Raw genomic sequence first — 23587 nt, 5'->3', positions numbered from 1 at the left:
CGTTCTCCAGATCTACAGCAGCTCTGCTGACCTGGTGCTCTGGCTCTACAGCAGCTCTGCTGACCTGGTTCTCTGGCTACACAGCAGCTCTGCGGACCTGGTTCTCTGGCTCTACAGCAGCTCTGCTGATTTGGTTTCTCTGGCTCTACAGCAGCTCTGCTGACCTTTTTCTAAGGTTCTACAGCAGCTCCGCTGACCTGGTTCTCTGGCTCTACAGCAGCTTGCTGACCTGGTTCTCTGGCTCTACAACACCTCTGCTGACCCGGTTAGCTGGCCTGGTTCTCTGGCCCAGTTCTCTGGCCATAGAGCATCTCTGCTGACCTCGTTCTCTGGATCTACAGCAGCTCTGCTGACCTGGTTCTCAGGCTCTAGAACAACTCTGCTCACCTTGTTCTCTGGCTCTACAGCAGCTCTGCTGACCTGCTTCTCTGGCTCTACAGCAGCTCTGCGGACCTGCTTCTCTGGCTCTACAGCAGCTCTGCTGACTTGGTTCTCTGGCTCTACAGCAGCTCTGCTGATCTGGTTCTCTAGCTCTACAGCAGCTCTGCTGACCTGGTTCCCTGGGTCTACAGCACCACTGCTGACCGGTTTCTCTGGCTCTACAGCAGCTCTGCTAACCTGGTTCTCTGGCGCTACAACTGCTCTGCTGACCAAGATCTCTGGCTCTAGAGCAGCTCTGCTAACCTGGTTCTCTGGCTCTACAGCAGCTCTGCTGACCTGGTTCTCTGGCTCTACAGCAGCTCTGCGGACCTGGTTCTCTGGCTCTACAGCAGCTCTGCGGACCTGGTTCTCTGGCTCTACAGCAGCTCTGTTGACTTAGTGTCTCTGGCTCTACAGCAGCTCTGCTGACTTGGTTTCTGTGGCTCTACAGCAGCTCTGCTGACCTGGTTCTAACGTTCTACAGCAGCTCCGCTCCTGGTTCTCTGGCTCTACAACACCTCTGCTGACCCGGTTAGCTGACGTGGTTCTCTGGCCCAGTTCTCTGGCTATAGAGCATCTCTGCTGACCTCGTTCTCTGGATCTACAGCAGCTCTTCTGACCTGGTTCTCAGACTCTACAGCAGCTCTGTGGACCTGGTTCTCTGGCTCTACAGCAGCTCTGCTGACCTGGTTCTCTGGCTACACAGCAGCTCTGTGGACCTGGTTCTCTGGCTCTACAGCAGCTCTGCTGATTTGGTTTCTCTGGCTCTACAGCAGCTCTGCTGACCTGGTTCTAAGGTTCGACAACAGCTCCGCTGACCTGGTTCTCCGGCTCTACAGCAGCTTGCTGACCTGGTTCTCTGGCTCTACAACACCTCTGCTGACCCGGTTAGCTGACCTGGTTCTCTTGCCCAGTTCTCTGGCCATAGAGCATCTCTGCTGACCTTGTTCTCTGGATCTACAGCAGCTCTGCTGACCTGGTTCTCAGGCTCTAAAACAACTCTGTTGACCTTGTTCTCTGGCTCTACAGCAGGTCTGCTGACCTGCTTCTCTGGCTCTACAGCAGCTCTGCGGACCTGCTTCTCTGGCTCTACAGCAGCTCTGCTGACTTGGTTCTCTGGCTCTACAGCAGCTCTGCTGATCTGGTTCTCTAGCTCTACAGCAGCTCTGCTGACCTGGTTCCCTAGGTCTACAGCGCCACTGCTGACCGGTTTCTCTGGCTCTAGAGCAGCTCTGCTGACCTGGTTCTCTGGCACTACAACTGCTCTGCTGACCAAGTTCTCTGGCTCTAGAGCAGCTCTGCTAACCTGGTTCTCTGGCTCTACAGCAGCTCTGCTGACCTGGTTCTCTGGCTCTACAGCAGCTCTGCTGACCTGGTTCTCTGGCTATACAGCAGCTCTACGGACCTGGTTCTCTGGCTCTACAGCAGCTCTGCTGACCTGGTTCTAAGGTTCTACAGCAGCTCCGCTGACCTGGTTCTCTGGCTCTACAACACCTCTGCTGACCCGGTTAGCTGACCTGGTTCTCTGGCCCAGTTCTCTGGCTATGGAGCATCTCTGCTGACCTTGTTCTCTGGATCTACAGCAGCTTTTCTGACCTGGTTCTCAGACTCTACAGCAGCTCTGCGGACCTGGTTCTCTGGCTCTAGAGCAGCTCTGCTGACTTGGTTCTCTGAATCTACAGCAGCTCTGCTGACCTGGTTCCCTGGGTCTACAGCGCCACTGCCGATCTGGTTCTCTAGCTCTACAGCAGCTCTGCTGACCTGGTTCCCTGGGTCTACAGCGCCACTGCTGACCGGTTTCTCTGGCCCTAGAGCAGCTCCGCTGACCTGGTTCTCAGGCTGTAGAACAACTCTGCTGACCTTGTTCTCTGGCTCTACAGCAGCTCTGCTGACCTGCTTCTCTGGCTCTACAGCAGCTCTGCTGACCTGGTTCTCTGGCTCTACAACAGCTCTGCTGCCCTGGTTCTCTGGCTCTAGAGCGGCTATGCTGCCTGGGTTCTCTGGCTCTAGAACGGCTCTGCTGACCGGGTTCTCTGGCTCTAGAACGGCTCTGCTGACCTGGTTCTATGGCTCTACAGCAGCCTGCTGACCTGGTTTTCTGGCTCTAGAGCAGCTCTGGTGACCAGGTTCTCTGGCTCTACAGCAGCTCTGCTGACCTGGTTCTAAGGTTTCACAGCAGCTTGCTGACCTGGTTCTCTGGCTCTACAAAACCTCTGCTGTCCTGGTTCGCTGACCTGGTTCTCTGTTCAGTTCTCTGGCCATAGAGCAGCTCTGCTGACCTCGTTCTCCAGATCTACAGCAGCTCTGCTGACCTGGTGCTCTGGCTCTACAGCAGCTCTGCTGACCTGGTTCTCTGGCTATACAGCAGCTCTGCGGACCTGGTTCTCTGGCTCCACAGCAGCTCTGCTGACCTGGTTCTCTGCCTTTACAGCAGCTCTGCTGACCTGGTTCTCAGGCTCTAGAGAGGCTCTGCTGACCTGGTTTTCTGGCTCTACAGCAGCTGTGCGGACCAGGTTCTCTGGCTCAACAGCAGCTCTGCTGTCCTGGTTCTCTTGCTCTACAGCAGCTTGCTGACCTGGCTCTCTGGCTCTACAACACCTCTGCTGACCTGGTTCGCTGACCTGGTTCTCTGGCCCAGTTCTCTGGCCATAGAGCAGCTCGGCTGACCTCGTTCTCCAGATCTACAGCAGCTCTGCTGACCTGGTTCTAAGGCTTCACAGCAGCTCGTCTGACGTGGTTCTCTGGTTCTACATCAGCTTGCTGACCTGGTTCTCTGGCTCTACAAAACCTCTGCTGCCCTGGTTCTCAGGCTCTAGAGAGGCTCTGCTGACCTGGTTTTCTGGCTCTACAGCAGCTCTGCGGATCTGGTTCTCTGGCTCTACAGCAGCTCTGCTGTCCTGGTTCTCTTGCTCTACAGCAGCTTGCTGACCTGGTTCTCTGGCTCTACAACACTTCTGCTGACCTGGTTCGCCGACCTGGTTCTCTGGCCCAGTTCTCTGGCCATAGAGCAGCTCGGCTGACCTCGTTCTCCAGATCTACAGCAGCTCTGCTGACCTGGTGCTCTGGCTCTACAGCAGCTCTGCTGACCTGGTTCTCTGGCTACACAGCAGCTCTGCGGACCTGGTTCTCTGGCTCTACAGCAGCTCTGCTGATTTGGTTTCTCTGGCTCTACAGCAGCTCTGCTGACCTGGTTCTAAGGTTCTACAACAGCTCCGCTGACCTGGTTCTCTGGCTCTACCGCAGCTTGCTGACCTGGTTCTCTGGCTCTACAACACCTCTGCTGACCCGGTTAGCTGACCTGGTTCTCTGGACCAGTTCTCTGGCCATAGAGCATCTCTGCTGACCTCGTTCTCTGGATCTACAGCAGCTCCGCTGACCTGGTTCTCTGGCTCTACAACACCTCTGCTGACCCGGTTAGCTGACCTGGTTCTCTGGCCCAGTTCTCTGGCTATGGAGCATCTCTGCTGACCTTGTTCTCTGGATCTACAGCAGCTTTTCTGACCTGGTTCTCAGACTCTACAGCAGCTCTGCGGACCTGGTTCTCTGGCTCTAGAGCAGCTCTGCTGACTTGGTTCTCTGAATCTACAGCAGCTCTGCTGACCTGGTTCCCTGGGTCTACAGCGCCACTGCCGATCTGGTTCTCTAGCTCTACAGCAGCTCTGCTGACCTGGTTCCCTGGGTCTACAGCGCCACTGCTGACCGGTTTCTCTGGCCCTAGAGCAGCTCCGCTGACCTGGTTCTCAGGCTGTAGAACAACTCTGCTGACCTTGTTCTCTGGCTCTACAGCAGCTCTGCTGACCTGCTTCTCTGGCTCTACAGCAGCTCTGCTGACCTGGTTCTCTGGCTCTACAACAGCTCTGCTGCCCTGGTTCTCTGGCTCTAGAGCGGCTATGCTGCCTGGGTTCTCTGGCTCTAGAACGGCTCTGCTGACCGGGTTCTCTGGCTCTAGAACGGCTCTGCTGACCTGGTTCTATGGCTCTACAGCAGCCTGCTGACCTGGTTTTCTGGCTCTAGAGCAGCTCTGGTGACCAGGTTCTCTGGCTCTACAGCAGCTCTGCTGACCTGGTTCTAAGGTTTCACAGCAGCTTGCTGACCTGGTTCTCTGGCTCTACAAAACCTCTGCTGTCCTGGTTCGCTGACCTGGTTCTCTGTTCAGTTCTCTGGCCATAGAGCAGCTCTGCTGACCTCGTTCTCCAGATCTACAGCAGCTCTGCTGACCTGGTGCTCTGGCTCTACAGCAGCTCTGCTGACCTGGTTCTCTGGCTATACAGCAGCTCTGCGGACCTGGTTCTCTGGCTCCACAGCAGCTCTGCTGACCTGGTTCTCTGCCTTTACAGCAGCTCTGCTGACCTGGTTCTCAGGCTCTAGAGAGGCTCTGCTGACCTGGTTTTCTGGCTCTACAGCAGCTGTGCGGACCAGGTTCTCTGGCTCAACAGCAGCTCTGCTGTCCTGGTTCTCTTGCTCTACAGCAGCTTGCTGACCTGGCTCTCTGGCTCTACAACACCTCTGCTGACCTGGTTCGCTGACCTGGTTCTCTGGCCCAGTTCTCTGGCCATAGAGCAGCTCGGCTGACCTCGTTCTCCAGATCTACAGCAGCTCTGCTGACCTGGTTCTAAGGCTTCACAGCAGCTCGTCTGACGTGGTTCTCTGGTTCTACATCAGCTTGCTGACCTGGTTCTCTGGCTCTACAAAACCTCTGCTGCCCTGGTTCTCAGGCTCTAGAGAGGCTCTGCTGACCTGGTTTTCTGGCTCTACAGCAGCTCTGCGGATCTGGTTCTCTGGCTCTACAGCAGCTCTGCTGTCCTGGTTCTCTTGCTCTACAGCAGCTTGCTGACCTGGTTCTCTGGCTCTACAACACTTCTGCTGACCTGGTTCGCCGACCTGGTTCTCTGGCCCAGTTCTCTGGCCATAGAGCAGCTCGGCTGACCTCGTTCTCCAGATCTACAGCAGCTCTGCTGACCTGGTGCTCTGGCTCTACAGCAGCTCTGCTGACCTGGTTCTCTGGCTACACAGCAGCTCTGCGGACCTGGTTCTCTGGCTCTACAGCAGCTCTGCTGATTTGGTTTCTCTGGCTCTACAGCAGCTCTGCTGACCTGGTTCTAAGGTTCTACAACAGCTCCGCTGACCTGGTTCTCTGGCTCTACCGCAGCTTGCTGACCTGGTTCTCTGGCTCTACAACACCTCTGCTGACCCGGTTAGCTGACCTGGTTCTCTGGACCAGTTCTCTGGCCATAGAGCATCTCTGCTGACCTCGTTCTCTGGATCTACAGCAGCTCTGCTGACCTGGTTCTCAGGCTCTAAAACAACTCTGTTGACCTTGTTATCTGGGTCTACAGCAGCTCTGCTGATTTGGTTTCTCTGGCTCTACAGCAGCTCTGCTGACCTGGTTCTAAGGTTCCACAACAGCTCCGCTGACCTGGTTCTCTGGCTCTACAGCAGCTTGCTGACCTGGTTCTCTGGCTCTACAACACCTCTGCTGACCCGGTTAGCTGACCTGGTTCTCTGGCCCAGTTCTCTGGCTATGGAGCATCTCTGCTGACCTCGTTCTCTGGATCTACAGCAGCTTTTCTGACCTGGTTCTCAGGCTCTACAGCAGCTCTGCTGACTTGGTTCTCTGAATCTACAGCAGCTCTGCCGATCTGGTTCTCTAGCTCTACAGCAGCTCTGCTGACCTGGTTCCCTGGGTCTACAGCGCCACTGCTGATCTGGTTCTCTAGCTCTACTGCAGCTCTGCTGACCTGGTTCCCTGGGTCTACAGCGCCACTGCTGACCGGTTTCTCTGGCTCTACAGCAGCTCTGCTGACCTGCTTCTCTGGCTCTACAGCAGCTCTGCTGACCTGGTTCTCTGGCTCTACAACAGCTCTGCTGCCCTGGGTCTCTGGCTCTAGATCGGCTATGCTGCCTGGGTTCTCTGGCTCTAGAACGGCTCTGCTGACCGGGTTTTCTGGCTCTAGAACGGCTCTGCTGACCTGGTTCTATGGCTCTACAGCAGCCTGCTGACCTGGTTTTCTGGCTCTAGAGCAGCTCTGGTGACCAGGTTCTCTGGCTCTACAGCAGCTCTGCTGACCTGGTTCTAAGGTTTCACAGCAGCTTGCTGACCTGGTTCTCTGGCTCTGCAAAACCTCTGCTGTCCTGGTTCGCTGACCTGGTTCTCTGGTCCAGTTCTCTGGCCATAGAGCAGCTCTGCTGACCTCGTTCTCCAGATCTACAGCAGCTCTGCTGACCTGGTGCTCTGGCTCTACAGCAGCTCTGCTGACCTGGTTCTCTGGCTCTACAACAGCTCTGCTGGCCTGGTTCTCTGGCTCTAGAGCGGCTATGCTGCCTGGGTTCTCTGGCTCTAGAACGGCTCTGCTGACCGGGTTCTCTGGCTCTAGAACGGCTCTGCTGACCTGGTTCTATGGCTCTACAGCAGCCTGCTGACCTGGTTTTCTGGCTCTAGAGCAGCTCTGGTGACCAGGTTCTCTGGCTCTACAGCAGCTCTGCTGACCTGGTTCTAAGGTTTCACAGCAGCTTGCTGACCTGGTTCTCTGGCTTTACAAAACCTCTGCTGTCCTGGTTCGCTGACCTGGTTCTCTGGTCCAGTTCTCTGGCCATAGAGCAGCTCTGCTGACCTCGTTCTCCAGATCTACAGCAGCTCTGCTGACCTGGTGCTCTGGCTCTACAGCAGCTCTGCTGACCTGGTTCTCTGGCTATACAGCAGCTCTGCGGACCTGGTTCTCTGGCTCCACAGCAGCTCTGCTGACCTGGTTCTCTGCCTTTACAGCAGCTCTGCTGACCTGGTTCTCAGGCTCTAGAGAGGCTCTGCTGACCTGGTTTTCTGGCTCTACAGCAGCTGTGCGGACCTGGTTCTCTGGCTCAACAGCAGCTCTGCTGTCCTGGTTCTCTTGCTCTACAGCAGCTTGCTGACCTGGCTCTCTGGCTCTACAACACCTCTGCTGACCTGGTTCGCTGACCTGGTTCTCTGGCCCAGTTCTCTGGCCATAGAGCAGCTCGGCTGACCTCGTTCTCCAGATCTACAGCAGCTCTGCTGACCTGGTTCTAAGGCTTCACAGCAGCTCGTCTGACGTGGTTCTCTGGTTCTACATCAGCTTGCTGACCTGGTTCTCTGGCTCTACAAAACCTCTGCTGCCCTGGTTCTCAGGCTCTAGAGAGGCTCTGCTGACCTGGTTTTCTGGCTCTACAGCAGCTCTGCGGATCTGGTTCTCTGGCTCTACAGCAGCTCTGCTGTCCTGGTTCTCTTGCTCTACAGCAGCTTGCTGACCTGGTTCTCTGGCTCTACAACACTTCTGCTGACCTGGTTCGCCGACCTGGTTCTCTGGCCCAGTTCTCTGGCCATAGAGCAGCTCGGCTGACCTCGTTCTCCAGATCTACAGCAGCTCTGCTGACCTGGTGCTCTGGCTCTACAGCAGCTCTGCTGACCTTGTTCTCTGGCTACACAGCAGCTCTGCGGACCTGGTTCTCTGGCTCTACAGCAGCTCTGCTGATTTGGTTTCTCTGGCTCTACAGCAGCTCTGCTGACCTGGTTCTAAGGTTCTACAACAGCTCCGCTGACCTGGTTCTCTGGCTCTACCGCAGCTTGCTGACCTGGTTCTCTGGCTCTACAACACCTCTGCTGACCCGGTTAGCTGACCTGGTTCTCTGGACCAGTTCTCTGGCCATAGAGCATCTCTGCTGACCTCGTTCTCTGGATCTACAGCAGCTCTGCTGACCTGGTTCTCAGGCTCTAAAACAACTCTGTTGACCTTGTTATCTGGCTCTACAGCAGCTCTGCTGATTTGGTTTCTCTGGCTCTACAGCAGCTCTGCTGACCTGGTTCTAAGGTTCCACAACAGCTCCGCTGACCTGGTTCTCTGGCTCTACAGCAGCTTGCTGACCTGGTTCTCTGGCTCTACAACACCTCTGCTGACCCGGTTAGCTGACCTGGTTCTCTGGCCCAGTTCTCTGGCTATGGAGCATCTCTGCTGACCTCGTTCTCTGGATCTACAGCAGCTTTTCTGACCTGGTTCTCAGGCTCTACAGCAGCTCTGCTGACTTGGTTCTCTGAATCTACAGCAGCTCTGCCGATCTGGTTCTCTAGCTCTACAGCAGCTCTGCTGACCTGGTTCCCTGGGTCTACAGCGCCACTGCTGATCTGGTTCTCTAGCTCTACTGCAGCTCTGCTGACCTGGTTCCCTGGGTCTACAGCGCCACTGCTGACCGGTTTCTCTGGCTCTACAGCAGCTCTGCTGATCTGCTTCTCTGGCTCTACAGCAGCTCTGCTGACCTGGTTCTCTGGCTCTACAACAGCTCTGCTGCCCTGGGTCTCTGGCTCTAGATCGGCTATGCTGCCTGGGTTCTCTGGCTCTAGAACGGCTCTGCTGACCGGGTTTTCTGGCTCTAGAACGGCTCTGCTGACCTGGTTCTATGGCTCTACAGCAGCCTGCTGACCTGGTTTTCTGGCTCTAGAGCAGCTCTGGTGACCAGGTTCTCTGGCTCTACAGCAGCTCTGCTGACCTGGTTCTAAGGTTTCACAGCAGCTTGCTGACCTGGTTCTCTGGCTCTACAAAACCTCTGCTGTCCTGGTTCGCTGACCTGGTTCTCTGGTCCAGTTCTCTGGCCATAGAGCAGCTCTGCTGACCTCGTTCTCCAGATCTACAGCAGCTCTGCTGACCTGGTGCTCTGGCTCTACAGCAGCTCTGCTGACCTGGTTCTCTGGCTACACAGCAGCTCTGCGGACCTGGTTCTCTGGCTCTACAGCAGCTCTGCTGATTTGGTTTCTCTGGCTCTACAGCAGCTCTGCTGACCTTTTTCTCAGGTTCTACAGCAGCTCCGCTGACCTGGTTCTCTGGCTCTACAGCAGCTTGCTGACCTGGTTCTCTGGCTCTACAACACCTCTGCTGACCCGGTTAGCTGGCCTGGTTCTCTGGCCCAGTTCTCTGGCCATAGAGCATCTCTGCTGACCTCGTTCTCTGGATCTACAGCAGCTCTGCTGACCTGGTTCTCAGGCTCTAGAACAACTCTGCTCACCTTGTTCTCTGGCTCTACAGCAGCTCTGCTGACCTGCTTCTCTGGCTCTACAGCAGCTCTGCGGACCTGCTTCTCTGGCTCTACAGCAGCTCTGCTGACTTGGTTCTCTGGCTCTACAGCAGCTCTGCTGATCTGGTTCTCTAGCTCTACAGCAGCTCTGCTGACCTGGTTCCCTGGGTCTACAGCACCACTGCTGACCGGTTTCTCTGGCTCTACAGCAGCTCTGCTAACCTGGTTCTCTGGCGCTACAACTGCTCTGCTGACCAAGATCTCTGGCTCTAGAGCAGCTCTGCTAACCTGGTTCTCTGGCTCTACAGCAGCTCTGCTGACCTGGTTCTCTGGCTCTACAGCAGCTCTGCGGACCTGGTTCTCTGGCTCTACAGCAGCTCTGCGGACCTGGTTCTCTGGCTCTACAGCAGCTCTGCTGACTTAGTGTCTCTGGCTCTACAGCAGCTCTGCTGACTTGGTTTCTGTGGCTCTACAGCAGCTCTGCTGACCTGGTTCTAACGTTCTACAGCAGCTCCGCTCCTGGTTCTCTGGCTCTACAACACCTCTGCTGACCCGGTTAGCTGACCTGGTTCTCTGGCCCAGTTCTCTGGCTATAGAGCATCTCTGCTGACCTCGTTCTCTGGATCTACAGCAGCTCTTCTGACCTGGTTCTCAGACTCTACAGCAGCTCTGTGGACCTGGTTCTCTAGCTCTACAGCAGCTCTGCTGACCTGGTTCCCTGGGTCTACAGTGCCACTGCTGACCGGTTTCTCTGGCTCTAGAGCAGCTCTGCTGACCTGGTTCTCAGGCTGTAGACCAACTCTGCTGACCTTGTTCTCTGGCTCTACAGCAGCTCTGCGGACCTGCTTCTCTGGCTCTACAGCAGCTCTGCTGACCTGGTTCTCTGGCTCTACAACAGCTCTGCTGCCCTGGTTCTCTGGCTCTAGAGCGGCTCTGCTGACCGGGTTTTCTGGCTCTAGAACGGCTCTGCTGACCGGGTTCTCTGGCTCTAGAACAGCTCTGCTGACCTGGTTCTATGGCTCTACAGCAGCCTGCTGACCTGGTTTTCTGGCTCTAGAGTAGCTCTGGTGACCTGGTTCTCTGGCTGTACAGCAGCTCTGCTGACCTGGTTCTAAGGCTTCACAGCAGCTCGTCTGACGTGGTTCTCTGGTTCTACAGCAGCTTGCTGACCTGGTTCTCTGGCTCTACAAAACCTCTGCTGCCCTGGTTCTCAGGCTCTAGAGAGGCTCTGCTGACCTGGTTTTCTGGCTCTACAGCAGCTCTGCGGATCTGGTTCTCTGGCTCTACAGCAGCTCTGCTGTCCTGGTTCTCTTGCTCTACAGCAGCTTGCTGACCTGGTTCTCTGGCTCTACAACACTTCTGCTGACCTGGTTCGCCGACCTGGTTCTCTGGCCCAGTTCTCTGGCCATAGAGCAGCTCGGATGACCTCGTTCTCCAGATCTACAGCAGCTCTGCTGACCTGGTGCTCTGGCTCTACAGCAGCTCTGCTGACCTGGTTCTCTGGCTACACAGCAGCTCTGTGGACCTGGTTCTCTGGCTCTACAGCAGCTCTACTGATTTGGTTTCTCTGGCTCTACAGCAGCTCTGCTGACCTGGTTCTAAGGTTCGACAACAGCTCCGCTGACCTGGTTCTCTGGCTCTACAGCAGCTTGCTGACCTGGTTCTCTGGCTCTACAACACCTCTGCTGACCCGGTTAGCTGACCTGGTTCTCTTGCCCAGTTCTCTGGCCATAGAGCATCTCTGCTGACCTGGTTCTATGGCTCTACAGCAGCCTGCTGACCTGGTTTTCTGGCTCTAGAGCAGCTCTGGTGACCAGGTTCTCTGGCTCTACAGCAGCTCTGCTGACCTGGTTCTAAGGTTTCACAGCAGCTTGCTGACCTGGTTCTCTGGCTCTACAAAACCTCTGCTGTCCTGGTTCGCTGACCTGGTTCTCTGGTCCAGTTCTCTGGCCATAGAGCAGCTCTGCTGACCTCGTTCTCCAGATCTACAGCAGCTCTGCTGACCTGGTGCTCTGGCTCTACAGCAGCTCTGCTGACCTGGTTCTCTGGCTACACAGCAGCTCTGCGGACCTGGTTCTCTGGCTCTACAGCAGCTCTGCTGATTTGGTTTCTCTGGCTCTACAGCAGCTCTGCTGACCTTTTTCTCACGTTCTACAGCAGCTCCGCTGACCTGGTTCTCTGGCTCTACAGCAGCTTGCTGACCTGGTTCTCTGGCTCTACAACACCTCTGCTGACCCGGTTAGCTGGCCTGGTTCTCTGGCCCAGTTCTCTGGCCATAGAGCATCTCTGCTGACCTCGTTCTCTGGATCTACAGCAGCTCTGCTGACCTGGTTCTCAGGCTCTAGAACAACTCTGCTCACCTTGTTCTCTGGCTCTACAGCAGCTCTGCTGACCTGCTTCTCTGGCTCTACAGCAGCTCTGCGAACCTGCTTCTCTGGCTCTACAGCAGCTCTGCTGACTTGGTTCTCTGGCTCTACAGCAGCTCTGCTGATCTGGTTCTCTAGCTCTACAGCAGCTCTGCTGACCTGGTTCCCTGGGTCTACAGCACCACTGCTGACCGGTTTCTCTGGCTCTACAGCAGCTCTGCTAACCTGGTTCTCTGGCGCTACAACTGCTCTGCTGACCAAGATCTCTGGCTCTAGAGCAGCTCTGCTAACCTGGTTCTCTGGCTCTACAGCAGCTCTGCTGACCTGGTTCTCTGGCTCTACAGCAGCTCTGCGGACCTGGTTCTCTGGCTCTACAGCAGCTCTGCGGACCTGGTTCTCTGGCTCTACAGCAGCTCTGCTGACTTAGTGTCTCTGGCTCTACAGCAGCTCTGCTGACTTGGTTTCTGTGGCTCTACAGCAGCTCTGCTGACCTGGTTCTAACGTTCTACAGCAGCTCCGCTCCTGGTTCTCTGGCTCTACAACACCTCTGCTGACCCGGTTAGCTGACCTGGTTCTCTGGCCCAGTTCTCTGGCTATAGAGCATCTCTGCTGACCTCGTTCTCTGGATCTACAGCAGCTCTTCTGACCTGGTTCTCAGACTCTACAGCAGCTCTGTGGACCTGGTTCTCTAGCTCTACAGCAGCTCTGCTGACCTGGTTCCCTGGGTCTACAGTGCCACTGCTGACCGGTTTCTCTGGCTCTAGAGCAGCTCTGCTGACCTGGTTCTCAGGCTGTAGACCAACTCTGCTGACCTTGTTCTCTGGCTCTACAGCAGCTCTGCGGACCTGCTTCTCTGGCTCTACAGCAGCTCTGCTGACCTGGTTCTCTGGCTCTACAACAGCTCTGCTGCCCTGGTTCTCTGGCTCTAGAGCGGCTCTGCTGACCGGGTTTTCTGGCTCTAGAACGGCTCTGCTGACCGGGTTCTCTGGCTCTAGAACAGCTCTGCTGACCTGGTTCTATGGCTCTACAGCAGCCTGCTGACCTGGTTTTCTGGCTCTAGAGCAGCTCTGGTGACCTGGTTCTCTGGCTGTACAGCAGCTCTGCTGACCTGGTTCTAAGGCTTCACAGCAGCTCGTCTGACGTGGTTCTCTGGTTCTACAGCAGCTTGCTGACCTGGTTCTCTGGCTCTACAAAACCTCTGCTGCCCTGGTTCTCAGGCTCTAGAGAGGCTCTGCTGACCTGGTTTTCTGGCTCTACAGCAGCTCTGCGGACCTGGTTCTCTGGCTCCACAGCAGCTCTGCTGACCTGGTTCTCTGCCTTTACAGCAGCTCTGCTGACCTGGTTCTCAGGCTCTAGAGAGGCTCTGCTGACCTGGTTTTCTGGCTCTACAGCAGCTGTGCGGACCTGGTTCTCTGGCTCAACAGCAGCTCTGCTGTCCTGGTTCTCTTGCTCTACAGCAGCTTGCTGACCTGGCTCTCTGGCTCTACAACACCTCTGCTGACCTGGTTCGCTGACCTGGTTCTCTGGCCCAGTTCTCTGGCCATAGAGCAGCTCTGCTGACCTCGTTCTCCAGATCTACAGCAGCTCTGCTGACCTGGTGCTCTGGCTCTACAGCAGCTCTGCTGACCTGGTTCTCTGGCTACACAGCAGCTCTGCGGACCTGGTTCTCTGGCTCTACAGCAGCTCTGCTGATTTGGTTTCCCTGGCTCTACAGCAGCTCTGCTGACCTTGTTCTAAGGTTCTACAGCAGCTCCGCTGACCTGGTTCTCTGGCTCTAGAGCAGCTTGCTGACCTGGTTCTCTGGCTCTACAACACCTCTGCTGACCCAGTTAGCTGGCCTGGTTCTCTGGCCCAGTTCTCTGGCCATAGAGCATCTCTGCTGACCTCGTTCTCTGGATCTACAGCAGCTCTGCTGACCTGGTTCTCAGGCTCTAGAACAACTCTGCTCACCTTGTTCTCTGGCTCTACAGCAGCTCTGCTGACCTGCTTCTCTGAATCTACAGCAGCTCTGCCGATCTGGTTCTCTAGCTCTACAGCAGCTCTGCTGACCTGGTTCCCTGGGTCTACAGCGCCACTGCTGATCTGGTTCTCTAGCTCTACAGCAGCTCTGCTGACCTGGTTCCCTGGGTCTACAGCGCCACTGCTGACCGGTTTCTCTGGCCCTAGAGCAGCTCCGCTGACCTGGTTCTCAGGCTGTAGAACAACTCTGCTGACCTTGTTCTCTGGCTCTACAGCAGCTCTGCTGACCTGCTTCTCTGGCTCTACAGCAGCTCTGCTGACCTGGTTCTCTGGCTCTACAACAGCTCTGCTGCCCTGGTTCTCTGGCTCTAGAGCGGCTATGCTGCCTGGGTTCTCTGGCTCTAGAACGGCTCTGCTGACCGGGTTCTCTGGCTCTAGAACGGCTCTGCTGACCTGGTTCTATGGCTCTACAGCAGCCTGCTGACCTGGTTTTCTGGCTCTAGAGCAGCTCTGGTGACCAGGTTCTCTGGCTCTACAGCAGCTCTGCTGACCTGGTTCTAAGGTTTCACAGCAGCTTGCTGACCTGGTTCTCTGGCTCTAAAAAACCTCTGCTGTCCTGGTTCGCTGACCTGGTTCTCTGGTCCAGTTCTCTGGCCATAGAGCAGCTCTGCTGACCTCGTTCTCCAGATCTACAGCAGCTCTGCTGACCTGGTGCTCTGGCTCTACAGCAGCTCTGCTGACCTGGTTCTCTGGCTATACAGCAGCTCTGCGGACCTGGTTCTCTGGCTCCACAGCAGCTCTGCTGACCTGGTTCTCTGCCTTTACAGCAGCTCTGCTGACCTGGTTCTCAGGCTCTAGAGAGGCTCTGCTGACCTGGTTTTCTGGCTCTACAGCAGCTGTGCGGACCTGGTTCTCTGGCTCAACAGCAGCTCTGCTGTCCTGGTTCTCTTGCTCTACAGCAGCTTGCTGACCTGGCTCTCTGGCTCTACAACACCTCTGCTGACCTGGTTCGCTGACCTGGTTCTCTGGCCCAGTTCTCTGGCCATAGAGCAGCTCTGCTGACCTCGTTCTCCAGATCTACAGCAGCTCTGCTGACCTGGTGCTCTGGCTCTACAGCAGCTCTGCTGACCTGGTTCTCTGGCTACACAGCAGCTCTGCGGACCTGGTTCTCTGGCTCTACAGCAGCTCTGCTGATTTGGTTTCTCTGGCTCTACAGCAGCTCTGCTGACCTTGTTCTAAGGTTCTACAGCAGCTCCGCTGACCTGGTTCTCTGGCTCTACAGCAGCTTGCTGACCTGGTTCTCTGGCTGTACAACACCTCTGCTGACCCGGTTAGCTGGCCTGGTTCTCTGGCCCAGTTCTCTGGCCATAGAGCATCTCTGCTGACCTCGTTCTCTGGATCTACAGCAGCTCTGCTGACCTGGTTCTCAGGCTCTAGAACAACTCTGCTCACCTTGTTCTCTGGCTCTACAGCAGCTCTGCTGACCTGCTTCTCTGGCTCTACAGCAGCTCTGCGGACCTGCTTCTCTGGCTCTACAGCAGCTCTGCTGACTTGGTTCTCTGGCTCTACAGCAGCTCTGCTGATCTGGTTCTCTAGCTCTACAGCAGCTGTGCTGACCTGGTTCCCTGGGTCTACAGCACCACTGCTGACCGGTTTCTCTGGCTCTACAGCAGCTCTGCTAACCTGGTTCTCTGGCGCTACAACTGCTCTGCTGACCAAGTTCTCTGGCTCTAGAGCAGCTCTGCTAACCTGGTTCTCTGGCTCTACAGCAGCTCTGCTGACCTGATTCTCTGGCTCTACAGCAGCTCTGCGGACCTGGTTCTCTGGCTCTACAGCAGCTCTGCTGACTTAGTGTCTCTGGCTCTACAGCAGCTCTGCTGACTTGGTTTCTGTGGCTCTACAGCAGCTCTGCTGACCTGGTTCTAACGTTCTACAGCAGCTCCGCTCCTGGTTCTCTGGCTCTACAACACCTCTGCTGACCCGGTTAGCTGACCTGGTTCTCTGGTCCAGTTCTCTGGCTATAGAGCATCTCTGCTGACCTCGTTCTCTGGATCTACAGCAGCTCTTCTGACCTGGTTCTCAGACTCTACAGCAGCTCTGTGGACCTGGTTCTCTAGCTCTACAGCAGCTCTGCTGACCTGGTTCCCTGGGTCTACAGTGTCACTGCTGACCGGTTTCTCTGGCTCTAGAGCAGCTCTGCTGACCTGGTTCTCAGGCTGTAGAACAACTCTGCTGACCTTGTTCTCTGGCTCTACAGAAGCTCTGCGGACCTGCTTCTCTGGCTCTACAGCAGCTCTGCGGACCTGGTTCTCTGGCTCAGTTCTCTGGCCATAGAGCAGCTCTGCTGACCTCGTTCTCCAGATCTACAGCAGCTCTGCTGACCTGGTGCTCTGGCTCTACAGCAGCTCTGCTGACCTGGTTCTCTGGCTATACAGCAGCTCTGCTGACTTGGTTTCTCTGGCTCTACAGCAGCTCTGCTGACCTGGTTCTAAGGTTCTCCAGCAGCTCCGCTGACCTGGTTCTCTGGCTCTACAGCAGCTTGCTGACCTTGTTCTCTGGCTCTACAACACCTCTGCTGACCCAGTTAGCTGACCTGGTTCTCTGGCCCAGTTCTCTGGCTATAGAGCATCTCTGCTGACCTTGTTGTCTGGCTCTACAGCAGCTCTGCTGACCTTGTTCTCTGGCTCTACAGCAGCTCTGCTGACCTGCTTCTCTGGCTCTACAGCTGCTCTGCGGACCTGGTTCTCTGGCTCTACAGCAGCTCTGCTGACTTGATTCTCTGGCTCTACAGAAGCTCTGCTGACCTGGTTCCCTAGGTCTACAGCACCACTGCTGACCTGTTTCTCTGGCTCTAGAGCAGCTCTGCTGACCTGGTTCTCTGGCACTACAACTGCTCTGCTGACCAAGTTCTCTGGCTCTAGAGCAGCTCTGCTAACCTGGTTGTCTGGCTCTACAGCAGCTCTGCTGACCTGGTTCTCTGGCTCTACAGCAGCTCTGCTGACCTGGTTCTCTGGCTATACAGCAGCTCTACGGACCAGGTTCTCTGGCTCTACAGCAGCTCTGCTGACCTGGTTCTAAGGTTCTACAGCAGCTCCGCTGACCTGGTTCTCTGGCTCTACAACACCTCTGCTGACCCGGTTAGCTGACCTGGTTCTCTGGCCCAGTTCTCTGGCTATAGAGCATCTCTGCTGACCTCGATCTCTGGATCTACAGCAGCTTTTCTGACCTGGTTCTCAGACTCTACAGCAGCTCTGCGGACCTGGTTCTCTGGCTCTACAGCAGCTCTGCTGACTTGGTTCTCTGGCTCTACAGCAGCTCTGCCGATCTGGTTCTCTAGCTCTACAGCAGCTCTGCTGACCTGGTTCCCTGGGTCTACAGCGCCACTGCTGACCGGTTTCTCTGGCCCTAGAGCAGCTCTGCTGACCTGGTTTTCAGGCTGTAGAACAACTCTGCTGACCTTGTTCTCTGGCTCTACAGCAGCTCTGCTTACCTGATTCTCTGGCTCTACAGCAGCTCTGCTGACCTGGTTCTCTGGCTCTACAACAGCTCTGCTGCCCTGGTTCTCTGGCTCTAGAGCGCCTCTGCTGACTGGGTTCTCTGGCTCTAGAACGGCTCTGCTGACTGGGTTCTCTGGCTCTAGAACGGCTCTGCTGACCTGGTTCTATGGCTCAACAGTAGCCTGCTGACCTGGTTTTCTGGCTCTAGAGCAGCTCTGGTGACCAGGTTCTCTGGCTCTACAGCAGCTCTGCTGACCTGGTTCTAAGGCTTCACAGCAGCTCGGCTGACCTGGTTCTCTGGATCTACAGCAGCTTGCTGACCTGGTTCTCTGGCTCTACAAAACCTCTGCTGACCTGGTTCGCTGACCTGGTTCTCTGGTCCAGTTCTCTTGCCATAGAGCATCTCCAGATCTACAGCAGCTCTGCTGACCTCGTGCTCTGGCTCTACAGCAGCTCTGCTGACCTGGTTCTCTGGCTATACAGCAGCTCTGCGGACCTGGTTCTCTGGCTCCACAGCAGCTCTGCTGACCTGGTTCTCTGCATTTACAGCAGCTCTGCTGACCTGGTTCTCAGGCTCTAGAGAGGCTCTGCTGACCTGGTTTTCTGGCTCTACAGCAGCTCTGCGGACCTGGTTCTCTGGCTCAACAGCAGCTCTGCTGTCCTGGTTCTCTTGCTCTACAGCAGCTTGCTGACCTGGTTCTCTGGCTCTACAACACCTCTGCTGACCTGGTTCGCTGACCTGGTTCTCTGGCCCAGTTCTCTGGCCATAGAGCAGCTCTGCTGACCTCGTTCTCCAGATCTACAGCAGCTCTGCTGACCTGGTGCTCTGGCTCTACAGCAGCTCCGCTGACCTTGTTCTCTGGCTACACAGCAGCTCTGCGGACCTGGTTCTCTGGCTCTACAGCAGCTCTGCTGATTTGGTTTCTCTGGCTCTACAGCAGCTCTGCTGACCTGGTTCTAAGGTTCTACAGCAGCTCCGCTGACCTGGTTCCCTGGGTCAACAGCGCCACTGCTGACCGGTTTCTCTGGCCCTAGAGCAGCTCTCTGCTGACCTAGTTCTCAGGCTGTAGAACAACTCTGCTGACCTTGTTCTCTGGCTCTACAGCAGCTCTGCTGACCTGCTTCTCTGGCTCTACAGCAGCTCTGCTGACCTGGTTCTCTGGCTCTACAACAGCTCTGCTGCCCTGGTTCTCTGGCTCTAGAACGGCTCTGCTGACCTGGTTCTATGGCTCTACAGCAGCCTGCTCACCTGGTTTTCTGGCTCTAGAGCAGCTCTGGTGACCTGGTTCTCTGGCTCTACAGCAGCTCTGCTGACCTGGTTCTAAGGCTTCACAGCAGCTCGTCTGACTTGGTTCTCTGGTTCTACAGCACCTTGCTGACCTGGTTCTCTGGCTCTACAAAACCTCTGCTGCCCTGGTTCTCAGGCTCTAGAGAGGCTCTGCTGACCTGGTTTTCTGGCTCTACAGCAGCTCTGCGGACGTGGTTCTCTGGCTCTACAGCAGCTCTGCTGTCCTGGTTCTCTTGCTCTACAGCAGCTTGCTGACCTGGTTCTCTGGCTCTACAACACCTCTGCTGACCTGGTTCGCTGACCTGGTTCTCTGGCCCAGTTTTCTGGCCATAGAGCAGCTCGGCTGACCTCGTTCTCCAGATCTACAGCAGCTCTGCTGACCTGGTGCTCTGGCTCTACAGCAGCTCTGCTGACCTGGTTCTCTGGCTCTGCAGCAGCTCTGCTGACCTGGTTCTAAGGTTCTACAACAGCTCCGCTGACCTGGTTCTCTGGCTCTACAGCAGTTTGCTGACCTGGTTCTCTGGCTCTACAACACCTCTGCTGACCCGGTTAGCTGACCTGGTTCTCTGGCCCAGTTCCCTGGCCATAGAGCATCTCTGCTGACCTCGTTCTCTGGATCTACAGCAGCTCTGCTGACCTGGTTCTCAGGCTCTAGAACAACTCTGCTGACCTTGTTCTCTGGCTCTACAGTAGCTCTGCTGACCTGCTTCTCTGGCTCTACAGCAGCTCTGCGGACCTGCCTCTCTGGCTCTACAGCAGCTCTGCTGACTTGGTTCTCTGGCTCTACAGCCGCTCGGCTGATCTGGTTCTCTAGCTCTACAGCAGCTCTGCTGACCTGGTTGCCTGGGTCTACAGCGCCACTGCTGACCGGTTTCTCTGGCTCTAGAGCAGCTCTGCTGACCTGGTTCTCTGGCGCTACAACTGCTCTGCTGACCAAGTTCTCTGGCTCTAGAGTAGCTCTGCTAACCTGGTTCTCTGGCTCTACAGCAGCTCTGCTGACCTGGTTCTCTGGCTCTACAGCAGCTCTGCTGACCTGGTTCTCTGGCTCTACAGGAACTCTGCGGACCTGGTTCTCTGGCTCTACAGCAGCTCTGCTGACTTGGTTTCTCAGCTCTACAGCAGCTCTGCTGACCTGGTTCTAACGTTCTACAGCAGCTCCGCTCCTGGTTCTCTGGCTCTACAACACTTCTGCTGACCCGGTTAGCTGACCTGGTTCTCTGGCCCAGTTCTCTGGCTATAGAGCATCTCTGCTGACCTCGTTCTCTGGATCTACAGCAGCTCTTCTGACCTGGTTCTCAGACTCTACAGCAGCTCTGCGGACCTGGTTCTCTAGCTCTACAGCAGCTCTGCTGACCTGGTTCCCTGGGTCCACAGCGCCACTGCTGACCGGTTTCTCTGGCTCTAGAGCAGCTCTGCTGACCTGGCTCTCAGGCTGTAGAACTACTCTGCTGACCTTGTTCTCCAGATTTACAGCAGCTCTGCTGACCTGGTGCTCTGGCTCTACAGCAGCTCTGCTGACCTGGTTCTCTGGCTATACAGCAGCTCTGCGGACCTGGTTCTCTGGCTCTACAGCAGCTCTGCTGACTTGGTTTCTCTGGCTCTACAGCAGCTCTGCTGACCTGGTTCTAAGGTTCTACAGCAGCTCCGCTGACCTGGTCCTCTGGCTCTACAGCAGCTTGCTGACCTGGTTCTCTGGCTCTACAACACCTCTGCTAACCCGGTTAGCTGACCTGGTTCTCTGGCCCAGTTCTCTGGCTGTAGAGCATCTCTGCTGACCTTGTTCTCTGGCTCTACAGCAGCTCTGCTGACCTTGTTCTCTGGCTCTACAGCAGCTCTGCTGACCTGCTTCTCTGGCTCTACAGCAGCTCTGCGGACCTGGTTCTCTGGTTCTACAGCAGCTCTGCTGACTTGGTTCTCTGGCTCTACAGCAGCTCTGCTGACCTGGTTCCCTAGGTCTACAGCGCCACTGCTGACCTGTTTCTCTGGCTCTAGAGCAGCTCTGCTGACCTGGTTCTCTGGCACTACAACTGCTCTGCTGACCAAGTTCTCTGGCTCTAGAGCAGCTCTGCTAACCTGGTTCTCTGGCTCTACAGCAGCTCTGCTGACCTGGTTCTCTGGCTCTACAGCAGCTCTGCTGACCTGGTTCTCTGGCTATACAGCAGCTCTACGGACCTGGTTCTCTGGCTCTACAGCAGCTCTGCTGACCTAGTTCTAAGGTTCTACAGCAGCTCCGCTGACCTGGTTCTCTGGCTCTACAACACCTCTGCTGACCCGGTTAGCTGACCTGGTTCTCTGGCCCAGTTCTCTGGCTATAGAGCATCTCTGCTGACCTAGTTCTCTGGATTTACAGCAGCCTTTCTGACCTGGTTCTCAGACTCTACAGCAGCTCTGCGGACCTGGTTCTCTGGCTCTACAGCAGCTCTGCTGACTTGGTTCTCTGGCTCTACAGCAGCTCTGCCGATCTGGTTCTCTAGCTCTACAGCATCTCTGCTGACCAGGTTCCCTGGGTCTACAGCGCCACTGCTGATCTGGTTCTCTAGCTCTACAGCAGCACTGCAGACCTGGTTCCCTGGGTCTACAGCGCCACTGCTGACCGGTTTCTCTGGCCCTAGAGCAGCTCTGCTGACCTGGTTCTCAGGCTGTAGAACAACTCTGCTGACCTTGTTCTCTGGCTCTACAGCAGCTCTGCTTACCTGCTTCTCTGGCTCTACAGCAGCTCTGCTGACCTGGTTCTCTGGCTCTACAACAGCTCTGCTGCCCTGGTTCTCTGGCTCTAGAGCGGCTCTGCTGACTGGGTTCTCTGGCTCTAGAACGGCTCTGCTGACCGGGTTCTCTGGCTCTAGAACGGCTCTGCTGACCTGGTTCTATGGCTCTACAGCAGCCTGCTGACCTGGTTTTCTGGCTCTAGAGCAGCTCTGGTGACCAGGTTCTCTGGCTCTACAGCAGCTCTGCTCACCTGGTTCTAAGGCTTCACAGCAGCTCGGCTGACCTGGTTCTCTGGATCTACAGCATCTTGCTGACCTGGTTCTCTGGCTCTACAAAACCTCTGCTGACCTGGTGCGCTGACCTGGTTCTCTGGTCCAGTTCTCTGGCCATAGAGCAGCTCTGCTGACCTCGTTCTCCAGATCTACAGCAGCTCTGCTGACCTGGTGCTCTGGCTCTACAGCAGCTCTGCTGACCTGGTTCTATGGCTATACAGCAGCTCTGCGGACCTGGTTCTCTGGCTCCACAGCAGCTCTGCTGACCTGGTTCTCTGCCTTTACAGCAGCTCTGCTGACCTGGTTCTCAGGCTCTAGAGAGGCTCTGCTGACCTGGTTTTCTGGCTCTACAGCAGCTCTGCGGACCTGGTTCTCTGGCTCAACAGCAGCTCTGCTGTCCTGGTTCTCTTGCTCTACAGCAGCTTGCTGACCTGGTTCTCTGGCTCTACAACACCTCTGCTGACCTGGTTCGCTGACCTGGTTCTCTGGCCCAGTTCTCTGACCATAGAGCATCTCTGTTGACCTCGTTCTCCAGATCTACAGCAGCTCTGCTGACCTGGTGCTCTGGCTCTACAGCAGCTCTGCTGAACTGGTTCTCTGGCTCTACAGCAGCTCTGCTGACCTGGTTCTAAGGTTCTACAGCAGCTCTGCTGACCTGGTTCTCTGGCTCTGCAGCAGCTTGCTGACCTGGTTCTCTGGCTCTACAACACCTCTGCTGACCCGGTTAGCTGACCTGGTTCTCTGGCCCAGTTCTCTGGCCATAGAGCATCACTGCTGACCTTGTTCTCTGGATCTACAGCATCTTGCTGACCTGGTTCTCTGGCTCTACAAAACCTCTGCTGACCTGGTGCGCTGACCTGGTTCTCTGGTCCAGTTCTCTGGCCATAGAGCAGCTCTGCTGACCTCGTTCTCCAGATCTACAGCAGCTCTGCTGACCTGGTGCTCTGGCTCTACAGCAGCTCTGCTGACCTGGTTCTATGGCTATACAGCAGCTCTGCGGACCTGGTTCTCTGGCTCCACAGCAGCTCTGCTGACCTGGTTCTCTGCCTTTACAGCAGCTCTGCTGACCTGGTTCTCAGGCTCTAGAGAGGCTCTGCTGACCTGGTTTTCTGGCTCTACAGCAGCTCTGCGGACCTGGTTCTCTGGCTCAACAGCAGCTCTGCTGTCCTGGTTCTCTTGCTCTACAGGAGCTTGCTGACCTGGTTCTCTGGCTCTACAACACCTCTGCTGACCTAGTTCGCTGACCTGGTTCTCTGGCCCAGGTCTCTGGCCATAGAGCATCTCTGTTGACCTCGTTCTCCAGATCTACAGCAGCTCTGCTGACCTGGTGCTCTGGCTCTACAGCAGCTCTGCTGATCTGGTTCTAAGGTTCTACAGCAGCTCCGCTGACCTGGTTCTCTGGCTCTGCAGCAGCTTGCTGACCTGGTTCTCTGGCTCTACAACACCTCTGCTGACCCGGTTAGCTGACCTGGTTCTCTGGCCCAGTTCTCTGGCCATAGAGCATCACTGCTGACCTTGTTCTCTGGATCTACAGCAGCTCTGCTGACCTGGTTCTCAGGCTCTAGAACAACTCTGCTCACCTTGTTCTCTGGCTCTACAGCAGCTCTTCTGACCTGCTTCTCTGGCTCTACAGAAGCTCTGCGGACCTGCTTCTCTGGCTCTACAGCAGCTCTGCTGACTTGGTTCTTTGGCTCTACAGCAGCTCTGCTGATCTGGTTCTCTAGCTCTACAGCAGCTCTGCTGACCTGGTTCCCTGGGTCTACAGCGCCACTGCTGACCGGTTTCTCTTGCTCTAGAGCAGCTCTGCTGACCTGGTTCTCTGGCGCTACAACTGCTCTGCTGACCAAGTTCTCTGGCTCTAGAGCAGCTCTGCTAACCTCGTTCTCTGGCTCTACAGCAGCTCTGCTGACCTGGTTCTCTGGCTCTACAGCAGCTCTGCGGACCTGGTTCTTTGGCTCTACAGCAGCTCTGCGGACCTGGTTCTCTGGCTCTACAGCAGCTCTGCTGACTTGGTTTCTCTGGCTCTACAGCAGCTCTGCTGACTTGGTTTCTCTGGCTCTACAG

This window comes from Triturus cristatus, chromosome 1_1 (genome assembly GCF_964204655.1).
Source record: "Triturus cristatus chromosome 1_1, aTriCri1.1, whole genome shotgun sequence".
Classification (NCBI taxonomy): domain Eukaryota; kingdom Metazoa; phylum Chordata; class Amphibia; order Caudata; family Salamandridae; genus Triturus; species Triturus cristatus.
The sequence above is the reverse complement of the archived record's forward strand: the minus strand, read 5'-3'. Positions refer to the sequence as shown.